The sequence below is a fragment of the Atractosteus spatula genome, assembly GCF_055471065.1.
Source record: "Atractosteus spatula isolate fAtrSpa1 chromosome 10 unlocalized genomic scaffold, fAtrSpa1.hap1 SUPER_10_unloc_5, whole genome shotgun sequence".
Lineage (NCBI taxonomy): Eukaryota > Metazoa > Chordata > Actinopteri > Semionotiformes > Lepisosteidae > Atractosteus > Atractosteus spatula.
In genome coordinates, this window is record NW_028296625.1 from 1,067,689 (window position 1) to 1,083,358 (window position 15,670).

The window sequence follows — 15,670 nt, forward strand, 5'->3', positions numbered from 1 at the left end:
CATGGGAATATATATAGTAATGACAAACACAAACTAATTACATTAACATGCTAATATTTAACTTAAAACCACATTTCGATTCAAATATAAGTTTTAAAAATTACAACTTCTATATTTCCACTAAAATATTATTAATGTAGCACAAACACTACTTTCTAATAAAGACAGAATGAAACTGTTCTGTGTCTCATGGTGATCCTCCTCTCGATACGAATGAAATGTTTAATATGATCCCTCGAGAAAAAAAGGTGTCAATATCCGCCTGGAACGATTGATGCCCCATCAAACATTTTGTAATATCCCCGGAAGTTCATACTTTAGAAACCTGATTCGTGGCTTAAATTCAAGGTAAACAGTATTCCCCACTTCCCTTCGATAGCTCAGTTGGTAGAGCGGAGGACTGTAGTGGAAATGGTGAGGCATCCTTAGGTTGCTGGTTTGACTCCAGCTCGAAGAAAGGTGCTTCTTGTGAACTTTAATCAAACAGTTAAAATAGCAAATCTTTTTCACTCAGACGTTGATCAAAAGGTCAATAAACCACGAAGCAGAGGCTCTTGTTCCGAATTAAACTCCCGTCTGAATGTCTTGTTTTGGCCAAAATCTGATCTTTGAATTAAGGGACTACTCTGTCTGCTTTGTAATTCAAAAGTATATACAAATGTCACGTTTTTTTTTTTGTAGATATAAAGGTGTTCTCTGTTTTCAAAGGAAAGGATATGTACTTAATTGGCTTTATGATTTGGTATTGATTTTGTATCGTTATATTATTAAGTTTGTGTTTTTTGTGTTTTTAACGTACAAAGGCAAACAAGGCACACATCTGTTTATACCAGCGGTGAATTGTACGTTTTTATTTACAAGCTACTGTGCACTTTTGGGAGTATAACAGGTTCGATATAAAGTGGCAAAAATATAAAAAGGGAAAATACCCCAGTCTGCGTGTAAAGCCCTCACTGTGACTGTTGTTTTATTGTTAAATTCGGCGTACTGTGCACGAAATGTTGCAGAAACACAATCTGATATTTTAATAATCATTATTTTAATAATTTGATAAGTATGAGGCCCCGGATCCAAATATTCAGTTCTGTTTTTTTTAAGTGATATCTTCCCTTCCTCTCGTGGAAATCACACGATGTGAGCAATTGTTTTTTGTTCTTTTTTTTTTTCACGTTGTGATCCAAAGAGCCTCAAACGCCCAGTCTGACAGTAACCAAACCAGAATGGATTCTGCTGGGAGCCGGACTGAGAGTACCATCTACAGCTGCTGGATGGTCCTCTGCGTCCTGCTGCTCCAGCAATTATTTTGACGAAAGACAGATTACTTGTGCGCTTTTAACCTTCTCGCAGCTACAGGCTAGACTGAAGCTGGCGATATGAAGGCACGCGCTGGTACACCTTCTCTAACTTTCACAATCGCGATAAACTTTTTTTTTAAAAGAACTTTGAAAAACTAGATATAGATATAGATATAGATAAAACTAGATAAAAAACATGAGCTTTATTGGTTTTTACATTAATCGATTTTGAATCAAATTTGATCTTTTTACATTGTATTTTACATTGAAAAAAGCGTGCATACCTAATCCACCAACAGACAGAGCAACATTTTATGTTGCCTTCCGGAGCTTTCAGCGTGTGATGGATTTGTATGGGCGTCTGTATGATACCACTACAGCATTGGCGCAGGTGCAAAATCCACTTTCACACGACTTTTTCAGTGTCTTCTCTCTCAAATGGACCGAAGCACAGAAGCCAATATAAGAGAAAACGACAGGTGTTTAAACAGAGTATGTCCCAATGTCTGCGACAACGCATTGTGATTTTGTATAAACGCAAATGGTTTATCATTTAAAAGCCAACATCATTCTTTTTATCCCTGGCGCTAATACCCTACCACACATGCGAGCTGTTGTGTGAAAGAAAATTCATATGTGCGTAGGAAGGCAGAATAAAATCCAGAACTGTATTGGTGATATCGATAAACAGGGCGCATGTTCACAATAAAACTTTATTGTATAAAACGTTAAAATTCGTAAATATTTGTTTTAATCATGCAAAGTTTCTGTTAAACCATTCATGAAGGATTCTTAGACAGAAAAACACACCATTATATGAGAAAATATATTTACTATATGTGCATTTAACTTACTTTTTAACAATTTTAGTTTCAAGGTCAATGAAAATTGTTGCCCTGCTTTTTTGTCATAAATACACAAGCTTGTTATGTCTTGTGTCAGAAATAAACTGCATGAAATTTGCTAAAGCAACAAAACGTAAGTGCGACAAAGAAGACAAACATTTGCGTTCATAGTGCAATGTTTTCTCGAGCCTTTAAAATTACTTTAAACGCAATTTGTAATTTTTTTTAATAGATAAATCATATTCAAATGTTAAACAACTGAGCAGCATATTGCTGTAGACCAGGATGGCCGAGTGGTTGAGGCGTTGGACTTAAGATCCAATGGACGAAAGTCCACGTGGGTTCGATCCCCACTCCTGGTAGTGTTGTAATAAGTTTGAAGTGACAGAACACTTTGATGATTTACACTCTATTTAAATATGAATTTACTAAATTTCAGTTCAGTTCTCTTCACTCCCACTCCCTGGCATAACTGAACTCTCACTATCGCATATTGAAGGCTTTACATCCATTAGCTGTGATGCAGCTCCCAATAAAGATGGAATCAAACAGTTTGTTCTGTCTCTCATGGTGATCCTCTTCTCGATCCAAATGAAATGTTTAATATGATGCCTCGAGAAAAAAAAGGAGTGAATTTCCGCCTGTAATGATTGATGCCCCCTCAAACATTTTGTAACATCCCCGGAAGTTTATACAGTAGAATCCTGGTTTGTGGCTTAAATTCAAGGTAAACAAGACTAAGGAAACGAGTTGGAAACTTGATGTCGAACTGGAATTTAATCACCCGGAATATTTCACTACATTGGGCAATATGTGCCAGAGAGCAACGCTTTAGATCCCTTCGATAGCTCAGTTGGTAGCGTGGCGGACTGTATTAAAAACAGTTAGGAATTCTTAAGTCGCTGTTTTCACTCCAGCTCGAAGGAAGGTGCTTTTGTGAACTTTAATAAAAGAGTTAAAATAGCGAATCTTTTTCGCTCAGACGTTGATCAAAAGCTCAATAAACGATGAAGCAGAGGCTCTTGTTCCGAATTCAGCTAACATCTAATTGTCTTGTTTTGGCCAAGATCTGATCTTTGAATTAAGGGACTACTCTGTCTGATTTGTAATTCAAAAGTATATACAAATGTCACTGTTTTCAAAGGATAGGTACTTAATTGGCTTTATGATTTGGTATTGATTTTGTATCGTTATATTATTAGGTTTGTGCTTTCTGTGTTTTTATCATATTGTGAACTTCTTTTTTAAACAAATGCTTACAAAGGCAAACACAGCACACATCTGTTTATACCAGCGATGAATTGTACATTTTTATTAAGTACAATCTACTGTATTTTTAGAAAAAAATGGCGTACTGTGCACGATATGTTGCAGAAACACAACCTGATATTTTCATAATTATTATTTTAATCATTTGACAAGTATGAGGTCCCGGATCCAAATCTTCAGTTCTGATTTTTTTTTGTGATATCTTCTCTTCCTCTCGTGGAAATCACAAGATGTGAGCAAATGTTTTTTGTTCTTTTTTTTTCACGTTGCGATCCAAAGACCCTCAGACGCACAGTCTGACAGTAACCAAACCAGAATGGATTCTGCTGGGAGCCGGACTGATCTCATTCTCACTCCCTGTGCTGAAAACAGAATTATCTCTTCCCCGAACATCATCTACAGCTGCTAGATATTGCTCTGCGTCCTACTGCTCCAGCAATTCCTTTGACCAAAGACAGATCACTTGTGCGCTTTTAACCTTCTTGCAGCTACAGGCTCTTTGATGGTTCATGCTGATCATCCTGTGGATCCAAAAGAAAATTTTAAAGCTGATACATTTTCGATTGTAATTTGCATCTAGCTACAACGTCCCTGGAAAAGAGATTGTATTAGTTGCGTGCAATCGGTATCTTTTACTTGATGTATGGTAGTAGAAATAGTTTGAATAATGTTTTCTAAAGAAGATTGTATTGCCAGGACTTGCCTTTAGCGCTCAGTAGCGATTTCGCTGTTGATATAGATGGAGAAGAAATGTCAGATGAATTGATGATCTAAGCTAAAATAGCCCTAACACGCCTCCTGTAACAGTGTTTGTATTCATAGCAAGTAATATTAGTTTTCAAACCCGAACGTTGCTTTTGCTTAAGTGTTATGTAACCATTAGCGGTTTCGGTAGCTTCTGAAGAGCGCACTTTTCCAAACTGAAGCCTATAAGAACATTATTCAAGATGCACCATGGCCCAGAATCGTGCATCGGGACAAGGATTAACATCAACTGAAAGTACTCCCAGATAAAAGATTTGACCGAAAAAATTGAAAGAGTAGGCAAGTTTTAAAACAACGCCATGACATCTCGATTTCCAATCTTTTTCCTGGTTCAGGCCATGTCCAATGACATGAGCAGTGGAGTCATACCGAGGTTGTGAGTTCAAGCCTCACCTGGAGCAGCCTGGTTTTCTGTCTTGACAGGTAAACAGTGTTTTGTGTTATTTGCTAAATGGAGAGAGGATTCTGTGTTAATGGTGCTCCTCCTGGGAGAGGTCAAGATGAGAAGTTCACGAGGCTGGTGGTAAATATCCTGTCCAGGAATATCGTGGCTGTAGGGGGTCAGATCTATAGATGTAGTAAACACATCAGTGGAGACGGTGTGTCTGCTCTCTGTGAGAGAGCCGGGCGGAAAGAATAATCTGTGGTCTGGGAAGAAGAGACCCTCGTTGGAAGAGCGGCGCTCCTCACAGGAGAGAATCAAAAAAAACTTTTCCAGGGACGCTGATTGTTCTCTTTGGGGGAATTAAAAGCACTGGAGGCGCGTGACCTCGTGGCGCAACGGTAGCGCGTCTGACTCAAGGGCAGACGGTTGTGTGTTCAAATCACGTCGAGGTCAGCTGATGAGTTTGCAGGTGCTGCTGGTGCCGAACCCGGAACTTACACCACGCAGTCGGGTTTTATCTGTACACCGCATGGGTAATCTGAACGAAGTAACAGCGCAGTACGGAACACCCAGTCAGGAGCTTATGCAGCGAAGCATCTTGAACACGGCAAGAGAAAAGGCACACTGCACATCCGCGAAACATCACGTCCGGCTTTAGAGACAGTAACATCAGAGAATGGAAGTTTCAGACCTCCTTTCTGTTACAGGTTCATTTACATTACGGACATCTATTTCTGAGGAGCCTGATTTAAATCACACAACCCCGGTAGAAGTCGAATCGACAATCTAATAAACCGAAATCAGACGCCTTATCCATTAAACCACTAGCCCGTCACGTAAATGAATTGCACCATGGTGAGTTCAGCGCCTCTACTAGTAATACCCCACCCCCATCTTAAATTTCTACGTGAGAAATGTGTTTTCTACATTTTTATCAGTTTTTAAAAATCATCACTTTAAGCAGACAAAGCCTTTATGTGTCGCTCTGAATTTCTAATTGATTTAGAATTCCAAGAAAAAAGCGTTTTGTTCCACAACGGCGTGAAATGCTCACGTCTTTCACTCTACTTCTCTCTTGTAGTAAAGCAGATCTTGCTAGGCGAGCATTTGCTCCAGTAAATTAGGTCACTTTTCATGTTAACTCACGTCTTCTAAACACAACATTTCCTGGTGCATGTTTTCTCCATGAAAAAAAGTCATTTTCCCTTACATGATTTCTCGCTTTGTTTCATCAAAGAGTGCAGAAAGAAGAAAGAAAGGAAAAGTGTCGTAAATGAACTCTGCAGCCCTTGGGAGATGTCAAGCGCATTGGACATGAAAAGTGCCCAATAAAAGCCATTTCTCTTCGTTTCTCTTACAGTCGGGGCTCCTGTTGCGTGTAAAGGAGGCAGCTTGCTCAGCCAGCAGACTCAGTGCTTACTGAACGCAGATGGCTCAGAGCGGTGTGTCCAAGCGGCTGTAAAAGAGGAGAATTCTGCTGGCGCCGTAGCTCAGTTGCTTAAGTTCCTGTCTCTTTAACTGGAGATCCTGGCTCCACATCCCAGCTGTGCCTTTCTTCCTGTCTTTTCGTGCAGAAAGTACCATTTTGGAAAACCGCATAGGGCTTGATTTAGTTTAATGCATGAATGCATTTCCTTTCTGCAACAACTTGTTTTTCAAGAAATTCATACAGCTTGTGAAAAATGAAATTTAATTCTTGGCTATCAGAGCAGAAGGAATATTGCCGACTGGCAAGAAAATGCAAGCAATGTTTATTTTTTGACCGGAAAGGTGCGAATGGAGAGAAGCCTCTCACGTCAGTCTCTGTGGCGCAATCGGCGAGCGCGTTCGGCTGTTAACTGAAAGGTTGGTGGTTCGAGCCCACCCAGGGACGGTCTTCTTATTATTGTCAATGTGAACACTGGCTCCGCTAAAGCCGAAACCTTAACCCTCTTTATATTTGCCGAAAATGCGAGTCTTTTGCCCGTGTCCAACAACAACACTTGAGACCGGGGAAGTCCAATAGTGACCAACACCGCAACTCCCCAGACAACCATATTCACCCATGGAAAAGTATCTTTGAAGGGCTGGCGGGAGATATCATTTATACTCCTGTTGCGTCCTCTGCTAAAATAGTTTAGAAATACAACGCGGATTTGTTTGAGAATTTGACAAGCATTGTTACGTTAGCACTGTGAAGTTGGATGTTGATATTTTGATATATTTACCTTCATTTTAACATAAATGCTGTACAATCTATGCTGTACAATCAAACACAGGCATATTTTGAGTCTCGTGCTGATCGTCCTGTGGATCCAAAAGAAAATTTTAAAGCTGATACATTTTCGATTGTAATTTGCATCTAGCTACAACGTCCCTGGAAAAGAGATTTTATTAGTTGCGTGCAATCGGTATCTTTTACTTTACGTATGGTCGTGGAAATAGTTTTAAAAATGTTTTCTAAAGAAGATTGTATTGCCAGGACCTGCCTTTAGCGCTCAGTAGCGATTACGCTGTTGATATAGATGGAGAAGAAATGTCAGATGAATTGATGATCTAAGCTAAAATAGCCCTAACACGCCTCCTGTAACAGTGTTTGTATTCATAGCAAGTAATATTAGTTTTCAAACCCGAACGTTGCTTTTGCTTAAGTGTTATGTAACCATTAGCGGTTTCGGTAGCTTCTGAAGAGCGCACTTTTCCAAACTGAAGCCTATAAGAACATTATTCAAGATGCACCATGGCCCAGAATCGTGCATCGGGACAAGGATTAACATCAACTGAAAGTACTCCCAGATAAAAGATTTGACCGGAAAAATTGAAAGAGTAGGCAAGTTTTAAAACAACGCCATGACGTCTTGATTTCCAATCTCTTTCTTGGTTCAGGCCATGTCCAATGACATGAGCAGTGGAGTCATACCGAGGTTGTGAGTTCAAGCCTCACCTGGAGCAGCCTGGTTTTCTGTCTTGACAGGTAAACAGTGTTTTGTGTTATTTGCTAAATGGAGAGAGGATTCTGTGTTAATGGTGCTCCTCCTGGGAGAGGTCAAGATGAGAAGTTCACGAGGCTGGTGGTAAATATCCTGTCCAGGAATATCGTGGCTGTAGGGGGTCAGATCTATAGATGTAGTAAACACATCAGTGGAGACGGTGTGTCTGCTCTCTGTGAGAGAGCCGGGCGGAAAGAATAATCTGTGGTCTGGGAAGAAGAGACCCTCGTTGGAAGAGCGGCGCTCCTCACAGGAGAGAATGAAAAAAATATTTTTCAGGGACGCTGATTTTTCTCTTTGGGGGAATTAAAAGCAAATCTTTTGAGTGACTTCGTAGCGCTATGGTAGCGACTCTGACTCCAAATTAGAGCTTTGTGTGTTCAAATCACGTTGAGATCAGTTGATGTGTTTGCTGGTTCTGCTGGTACCAAACCTGTAATCTGCAACATGCAGTCAACTTGTACCTGTACAACACATACAGTATGGCAGTACCCAGCGGAGCTATGCCGAGGTTGTGAGTTTGAACCTCACCTGGAGCTGTATGGCTTGCGTCTTTAGCTACTGAAAGCAACTGATGAGTTTAGGTACTGGAGATGAGGTTTAAATTCATTTGAAAGAAACAAGTAAAGGTTTATTCTATATCACACCCAAAGAAGGCTCCACTGCTGAAACGTTGTTTCCTGCTCGTTTCAGCATGGAATAAGTAGTTGCAAGAATATCAGCCGCCTGAATAGGGACCCTGAGAAGAAAAGTTCGATATTCTACTGACTGGGCTATTCCCGTCTACTCAGTTTCTTTCTGCAACAGCATTTTTCCAGAAATACTTACAATTTGTAAAATTTGAAATACACTCTTGCTTAAAAATGCAGATAATTTTTTTCCCAAAAAACGTAAATGGAGAACACCGACCCTTTTGAGTCTCTGAGGTACAATTGCTTAGTGCGGTCACGTTGGGACTAAAATGATAGTAAGGTGCTGGTTCAAGCACAACCTGGCATGCTTTTCTCACTGATCCAACATGAACATCATCTAGGGAAGAAGTGCCATGTAATGTTTAATTCATTATTGACTTTATTGATAATTGGAGGGAATGCAAATGCTTTGCATGTATCGAATTACAGCACGTAACAACTGAGTACCTGAGTCGATATCACTGGGTAATTTCCAATAGTGACCAACATCATCAACTTCATGTAAAATAAGATTCACACATGGAGTTTTATCTTGGAATGGAGGGTGGGAGAATTCATTTATACTCCCGTTGCATTTTGAGCTAAACTATTTTAAAAATATGACGCAGATTTGTTCAAGACATTTGTAATCGCCTTGAAGAGCGTTTTCATGAAGACATACGTCAGCTAGCTCTCCACTGTTAATTGACAGGACTTTTGAAGAAACTGTTCTCATACAATCAACATAGAAATTACACATCTTAATAAACATGAATGGAAATCCGTGTTGTGAATAACATAAAACTGTCACTACACATGATTGAGTCCTTGAGTCTGGCACCTAAGACCACTCAGCCATCCTAACAAGCAGTGGAGGCTGGTGTTTTGAATGCACCCGTTTCTTTGTCGAAGGATTATTAACTACTACTGATAGTTCTTTTCTTCTTATTACAGAGATTTCTACATGCGTTAAAGTTGCACATCAGCATGCGTTAAAGTTGCACATCAGCACACAGCAGGGAGCACATTGCTGCGATGTATTATCAATTTTAAATTGCAACCGTAATATCGACAACATTAATAAACGCATATATAATTGACATTGGAAACACAGTAACTTTTCTGGTTATATACCAGAATGCATTGCTGATATTCATTAGTCGCCATTTTGGTTAAATACTTTCACGTTTTTCAACGAAGAAGAAATCTGCAAAAATCTCAGAAGTCCTCTTTTGACAAGTAAGTATAAATAATAATAATACTATTTGAATACATACAGGTCTTACTTAATATTATTTTGGTTAAAAATAGTACGTTAATAAGCAATAAATGGCACATAAAATAGTGTGAAGGTGAAGATCACACAAAATCAACTACAAATGTGGGAATTTTAAAATTTTAGGATTATAAATTGCATGTAGCACATTAGTAACACTACAGTAATGCTAATATAACAATAGTGTAAGAAAATCCTCACCTAGTTCCTTTCAAATGCTGATACAAAATGTAAATGATTTCAGAGTTTCAGAAGTGGGTATTGAGTCTCCTATAGAGATCAGAGATGAATTGAGGCGTGTGAGAAGGTGTACAGAACCGTTGGACTCCCAATTCCACATCAAGAGGCTGAGTACAATGGAAGAGTTCTGTACACACGAGCGAGTCCTTGCTGCTGGCATGATATTATATTTTCTCTGTGGTGTAGCCAAAAGCAATATTAAATGGAACTGATGGCACACTATGGTTTGCACTGACTCTCGGCAGCTGTTGTTGCCAGCATAAAGCTGAAGGGACCAATGAGCATTTCTGTTGAGAATACAAATTAAAGCTTTTTTCTGCCTTGATGTTCAGCTGACAAAGACTATCTTGAAAGACTTAGTTTAGGACAGACTGTCAAATAAATCTTTCACTGATTTAATCTCTGGGGATTGGTGTTGATCAAGTCAAATAGAGGACTTATTAATAGCCGACAGTCGAAAATGAACCAGCGGCCACAATGGAGAAATTAGCACTATGCCTGATCAGTGATCACATTATTCCTATCCTGTAGTCCTTACACTGGCTGCCTGTCAAGTTTTGTGTCGACATCAAAATCCTTATGCTCACCTATAAGGCTCCGCATGGCTTGGCACCTCAGTACCTTTCTGAGCTGTTATTGCCCAACTCCCCACCTTGCAATCTTTGCTCTTTTAATTTTGGTCTCCTATATGTCCCCCAAGCCCGTCAACGCTCCCTGGGTGACAGGGTCTTCTCCCGTTATGCCCCATAGCTCTGGAACTCTCTCCCCAAGCATATCAGAGAGTCACCTTCTCTAAGCTCCTTCAAATCCAGACTCAAAACCTTCTTCTTTAGAAGAACCTTTATTTAACTGTTCCTTACCCCTCTGCTTCTACTGTACTTAGTACCACCATCTACTGTCTCCTCTAACTGTATATCCTCATCCTGCTTATCTTGTGTATTTTTTTTATTTTATTGTTGTTATCATTCTGTAAAGTACTTTGAGAATCCACCTTTAAAGGAGCTATATAAAATAAGGTTTATGATTATTATAAATGATGAACAGTGTATTTAACACAGACCACACACGGTCCTTCGTTGCAAAAGATTGCAGGGGTAGGGAGTATTCTTTTCACTCGTTTTTTTGGCTTTGTTGCAGGAATTGTCTGGATGCCATCATTGTAGGAAGGAGAGGATCAGGGTTTAGGGGAGTCTTTTTGATTCCTGACACTGTGTGGTTCTCTAAACAAGCTTTTCAATTGTGTTGTTGAAGACCGTATCCCTGCTTTGTTGCAGGAAATGTGTGGATGCCATCATCGGAGCAAGGAGAGAATCAGGGTTTTGGGGAAGTCTTTTTGACGCCTGAAACTGTGTGGTCCCTGGTTGTAACGGCTGGCACTCTACACCTAAACAACAGAGAACACCGATGAAATTGCTGAACTGCCTAGCGGACATTTTGTCACTTTCTTCTGACCTGTATGTCATGTTATTTTTTTTTTTTGCCGTGCCATAAGAACAGCATGGTTGTTTAAATTAATTGGTCTGAAATTGGTTGAAACCACAGGGATGTAACAAGAAAAAAACAAGTTCTTCTTGACACAGAGATAGTTGGAGATATTTGGAAGCAGTGGAAATCCAACTCGACGCCCCCAAAGAGACTGGAGCTTTAATCCAGCTCTTTAGAGCGCTCGGCTGTGTTAGCCTTGACTGCCTCATACTTCACACTGTTGGCTCAGAGAAAACTGGGTGACTTATAAAGGCTGGTAGGAGAGGAAAGGAACAAATGCTTCATTTTTGGACAAAGACTTTATCTACTAAAAGAAGGAAAGAAATATTTGATTATTGTTTGTTCATTAGACATTTTGATCAAATTATTGAAATGCAGTGCCAGGTACAATTAAGGTATAATATGTACACGAACATCATGTCTGAGTCAGTGATGGCAGCTGACTATCGCTGGAGGACAGTTCTTCATGAGTGGGTAAGCCTGCATAATGAGGGAGAAGAGATCAGCCTCGGTGACGCAGTGTCCAGTGACACTAACTATCTGTCCTACTTTTCTCTGCTAATGTAGAGGGTGAATGTAAGGTTTTTCTTGTAAAATATTTTCGAGAGCATTTTTGTTGCTGAAAATAAATCTTGTGCATTTGAATGAATTCCAATATTGTCACCTAATTCTATACATTTTATCATCAGTCTACAACATTTAGAGGAGCTCAATTGGATAATGATAGTATTTCTTGCCTTTTAAATACATCAGTCAAAAATGTAGAGAAGGTTCTCCTGTTTTCAGCATTATACTGTGAACTGTGATGTACCACTAATATTTACGCTCATAAAAGCATTGTAATTGTATTGTTCTGTTCTGTTACAGTCTTGAATGACACAAACCTTCTCTTTTACTGCACTACACAGTTCAGCACACAAGGATCCTCAGTCAAACAAACACTGCAATCACTTGATAAAAGCCATTTCTCATCCTTTCTCTTGGTGTTGGTGCTACTACTGTATGCAAAGAAGGCGACATGACAATGAAAGGTGTAATCATCTTAAAGAGAGTCTTCATGAAGGTGTGTGTCATGAAGCTCTCCACTGGCAATTGACCAGGCTTGTGAAGAATCTCATTCAACAATCATACAAATCACAGCTTAAGGCACATGAAGTGAAATCTGTGAGCTGATTGACACAAAATAATGTCGCTACACATTATCTACAAAGCTGTTTTGCTTGTCTGACCACCTCTTCCTACTTTACAGTGAGCGCATATATTTCAGTTTCTTCTTTTGTATTTTCCTTACTATTTTACTGTCCCTTTCCCCCTTGTTGAGATGTATCCACGGCCAAAACCCTGTGTTTCACCCTACGTTTGTGCCAGTTTTACAATCTGTGTAGGAGCCTGGCTTACAGAGGTCCAGTGGTGCAATCGATCAGTGTATGGTACATACACAGCTGTGCACAGTGGATGTTGGTCTGGACTCTAGAAAGTGTTTCAATTCACAAGCTACTCTGGACCTCAACACCTGTTGATGGGTCACTTCTGTCAAACACACCAGTGGAGCCCACACATTTACACACACTGACAGATATATACCTACACACTCACACACATTTACACCCACAGACACAACACACTCTCACAGACACAACACACATTATACACACAATCAGACACTCACACACTCACAGATACACACCCACACACTTACTCACACACATTCACAGACACACAAATAAACACTATATACACAAATAGACACCGCATACACTCTTAGGTACAGATGCACTATAACTAACACTAATGCAGATACTGCTAATATTACAACAATAACACCATCACCAAAACTTACACTATCATTGTTACTAACACTGACAAAATCTACTACTAGACTAATAATACTTATAATTACAGTAATACTGTCATGAAAACTAACATGATGATGATACTCTGACACTAACAGTATAATTATCACTAATATTAACATGAATACTAGCATTAAAACTAAAATTAAAAGTATCTATCATCACAAACTCTTACATGTTTACTTATATTATTAGTAAAACTACCAGATATACTCTCACTAATATTAACATGAATACTAGCATTCATACTAAATCCATCAGTAATCCTATCATCATTAATACTCACATAGACACATAGACACTACACACACTGACAGACATACCCACACATACACTTACAAATATAAAACTACATACTGACAGACACCACACACTCACAGACACACACCATACACACACATTCACAGGCATGCATTCACAGAAACAAATAGACATTACACATACTTACAGACACACACTTATAGACACCACACACTCAGAGACCCCACACACTAACAGACACAACAAGCTCACAGACACTCACAGACACACAGCCCACACATGAACAGACAACACACACACAGATACCACAAACACACTTATCTACAGATACATGATAACTAGCACAAATTGATTCTACTAATATTACAACAGTAACACTATCACTAACACTGACACAAACTACTAATGATAACAGGAATGATATTATTAAAATTAACATTACTACTGGTGTTAATACTCTAACCGTAACACTTTAGTTATAATTAATATTAACATGAAAATGAACATTAAAAGTAGCGTTATTGTCATTAATACTCACTTGAACACTAGCATTAAAACTACCAGTTGAACTCTGATTAATATTAACATGAAGACACTGGTATTAGTATTAGTTGCTGCCTGTGACGTCACACCGCTCTCTGTGACAAATGCAAGACACTTAGAGGCACGCAGCAACGGGGCGCCTGTCGCCGTGGTTACCATTCTTATGATTTATAAACATTGGAAAAATTCATTTAAACTGTTACATACATTTATCAACTTGGAATATAATTTTCTAGCTCTAGGATACAGTTGCCTAAATAATAATATGAATAATCATTGTTTAATTTTGGATTGAACATTATTAACACTAAACGCATTACGGTAATTGATTGATATAGTCTTTATTGACTGTTTTCTAGATATTCAAACAGGGTCGAGAAAAGAATCAATACTCACCAATCGGTGAAGTTAATCGATTTTTCTACTGTTCTTCAGTTGAATTAATTGGTTGTCGATAGATAAGTGATCAGTAACTCTCCTGCGTGCTCTCCGCGCACCTCCCGCGGTCTTGCTCTCTGATCCCGGCGATCCTGTTAGTGTCTGTGACATCACAGCCCTGTTTCTGACAGAGAAGAGAGCGTTTCCGCTGGAGGAGACTCCTGTCCGGAGCCCGGAGGGCTTTTCTTAAAGATATAATATCTCCAAATAAAAAAAGAAAACACCGAATCATCACAGTTGGAAAAGGAGAGCGACGGACCTAAGAAAGATATTCATTAAACAGAAAAAAATAGTTGACTTCGCAGATTAATGCGTTACAAAGCGTACCCATGTGGAGCAGTAGAGAACGAGCACGAGTCCCTGAAATAAGCGCTTTTAAGGGTTTTACACGAATCTTCAGTGTAATCTTCAGACTCCTGATCTCTCAATTCCTCTGCGGGTTTGATGATTTCATTAACTGTATAAATGTTATCAGACTCTGTTTAACTGTATATTTATAAGACTCTGAGAGACGTGTGGGAGATGCTGAATCCCAGGTCTGGTGTGGAATCACACACAGACAGGTCTTCTGTTTGATCTGAGTCCCACTGCTCAGAGCTACAGACTGGTCAACTGGTCACTATTGTAGACATGACCTTCAGACCATTGGCTACTGATAATCAATATACTGATCACAGTGTCACTACTGGTGTTAATTACATAAATACTAAGATAATTCCACACTCATTTGTGTTATAAAACATTTATAAAAAACATCTTTGGAGGCTGAAATACAGTAAAGAAAGTAAAGAAAGTAATACTGAGGGTTAATAGAAACTTGTTGCTTCTGACCTGGAACAGAGCCCACAGCTGCCAGATCAGTGACCCCTGAGCCCTGTTCATGGAGAGGAGAACCAGGAGCTCTTCTCTGTCTCTAAGAGGCTGTGAGGAAGGAGAAAAGGGGGAGATGTGACCTGAGTCCAGGCTGTTCTGATATTATTCATGTAGCAGCACTGATTGTCTGAATGTACTCTTGTTCTGGATTGTGAGGATAGAGAGCAGTATGGAGTTGAACTTCAGTCTGAGTGTGAGTCTAAACTGTGAATCTGACTGAGAAGAGAATAATGATTTTTTATTCTGCCTCAGAATTTTTCTTCTTTGCCAAGTGGTGTTACATCCCCTTCAGAGACTCTGCACAGACTGTCAGAGTGAGAGAAGAGAGAGATGGACAGATAAGAGCACACACAGCGAGAGAGATATGTCTTGATTTACTTTGAAGCAAGTGTTCATTTCCTTTCTAGAACAAGCTGTTTCCAAACTTCAAGAAATTCATACAACTTCTGGAAGATAAAATACAAATCTTGCTTATGAGGACAGAAGAAATACTGCAAAAAAA

The 15,670-nt window shown here is 39.3% G+C and overlaps 3 non-coding genes across 3 annotated transcripts; all 3 read left to right on the forward strand.

The window, feature by feature from the left end:
• Positions 1 to 369: 369 nt before the first annotated feature.
• Positions 370 to 457, forward strand: trnay-gua (transfer RNA tyrosine (anticodon GUA)). Its single transcript is given in 2 exon segments — positions 370 to 406; positions 422 to 457. It is a non-coding gene; the product is annotated as a tRNA-Tyr (tRNA).
• Positions 458 to 2,419: 1,962 nt separating this feature from the next.
• On the forward strand, positions 2,420 to 2,502 carry trnal-uaa (transfer RNA leucine (anticodon UAA)). Its single transcript has one exon. It is a non-coding gene; the product is annotated as a tRNA-Leu (tRNA).
• Positions 2,503 to 6,358: 3,856 nt separating this feature from the next.
• On the forward strand, positions 6,359 to 6,432 carry trnan-guu (transfer RNA asparagine (anticodon GUU)). The gene has a single exon. It is a non-coding gene; the product is annotated as a tRNA-Asn (tRNA).
• Positions 6,433 to 15,670: the final 9,238 nt, after the last annotated feature.